The following is a 1,922-nucleotide window of genomic DNA, read 5'->3' as shown; positions in this document are numbered from 1 at the left end:
CTGTGATGGCCGGGTGGCATCGGGCCTGCGGCCGGCGTGTCGCTGCTGAGAGCTCCTGGGGGCTGTGAGGGGCAGCGGGACTGTCCCGGCCTATCGCTGACCGCTACGGACCTGTGCGAGTGGAAGTCACAGATCCATGGAACAACGCTTTGGGTTGGCAGGGACCTTCAAAGACCATCTAATCCAACCCCCCTGCAGCGAGCAGGGACATCTTCAACTAGATCAGGTTGCTCAGAGCCCCGTCCAGCCTGACCTGGAGTGTTTCCAGGGATGGGCATCTGCCACCCCCCTGGGCACCCTGGGCCAGTGTCTCACCAACATCATTATAAAAAGTTTCTTCCTTATCTCTAGTCTGAATCTCCTTCTTTTAGTTTAAAATCATCACCCCATGTCCTGTCACAGCAGGCCCTGCTAAAAAGTCTGTCCCCATCTTTCTTACGGGTCCCTTTAAATACTGGAAAGCCGCAGTAAAGTCTCCCCAAAGCCTTCTCTTCCCCAGGCTGAACAACCCCAACTTTCTCCCGTCCTCACAGCAGAGCTGTTCCATCCCTCCTGTTATTTTTTGTGGCCTCCTCTAGACCCACACCAACAGGTTCGTCTGAGGGCTCCAGAGCTGGATGCAGTAACTCCAGGTGAGGTCTCACCAGAGGGGAGCAGAGGGGCAGGATCACTCCATCAATCCCCTGGCCACGTTCCTTTTGATGCATCCCAGGACACAGTTGGCCTTCTGGGCAACAAGGACACATTGTCGGCTCATGCCCAGCCTTTCATCCACCAGTTCCCCAAGTCCTTCTCTGCAGGGCTGCTCTCAATCACATCATCCCCCAGCCTGTACTGATACTGGGGGTTGCCATGACTCAGGTTGACCCCACCCATTGCACCTGCAAGGGGTGCAATCCTGCAAAATTCTCACTGCAAAATGGTGCGGGATAGTGTAATTTTAGGGAATTAAGAGGAAAACATGAGTAAGAAAACAACACTACAGTGAAAAGTACGATGTTACTACATTAATATCCTGCTTTGAAGCACTGCCTTCTGGTTTGGTCTCTTCATCTCTAAATTGGAATGGACACTTAGAAGAAAGTAAGTAGGAAATAGATATATTAAAAGGTGCCTTTAAAAGAAGAGTTTTACAGAACGTAGCTGAGAAAGAGGCAACTTATGCCAGGAACAACAAAAAATGAAGGGGGCATTCACAAGGCTGCCAGGACTGGGCTCTGTATGAAGGAGAAGCAAGCCATGAGTGGCTGCAAGGCCAGCAGTAGCCACCGCACCAGGGAGCCACGAGAGCAGAGACACGAGGAAAACTGGTCCCCTCCTCACCCATCTGCCTGAGGAGATGCCATAGGTGAGCCTTGAGGCCAACTGCAGAGCGGCTGGTGAGTTTCTGCATCCTCTCCAGTTCTTCAAAAGGAAAATTACAGGAGCAGGTGCTCCCCAGAGCCCTGGAGCTGGTCTGCCTCATCTGCAGGATACCCCCATGTACATTAAATAGCCCAGGGCAAACAATGCACAGTTCCTGGTTGCTGAGAACGCCATCTCCTTCACAAAGGCCAGCCTGGCCTGGGGAAGAGCTGCAGAAGCTGGCTGATACGTCATAAATCTTGGTCATCACTAAGATTTAGAAATAACTAAAGCAGTGGAGACCTTAACAACATCCTAACCCAATAACACTAATAGAATAAAGTCCAATAAACTGTCAACACGATAGACTGAAGTTAAAGGCCAGGAATAAACAAGACTTCCCTTTGCATAGGTGGGTCTTGATGTGTCTGAAAGCACACCAGAGAGACAGGCAGCATAGCCTCCCAGACTTGCATGCCTACGTAGAGTTCTTATGTTAAATGATGCTTGAAATACCCCTTTCTCACTTTCATCAGTTAAAGGTACGAAGGAAAAGAGCATTCTGATGTTCCTGTTTG

Source organism: Buceros rhinoceros, unplaced genomic scaffold (genome assembly GCF_000710305.1).
Source record: "Buceros rhinoceros silvestris isolate BGI_N320 unplaced genomic scaffold, ASM71030v1 scaffold14700, whole genome shotgun sequence".
Lineage (NCBI taxonomy): Eukaryota > Metazoa > Chordata > Aves > Bucerotiformes > Bucerotidae > Buceros > Buceros rhinoceros.
Note: the sequence above shows the minus strand (reverse complement) of the source record.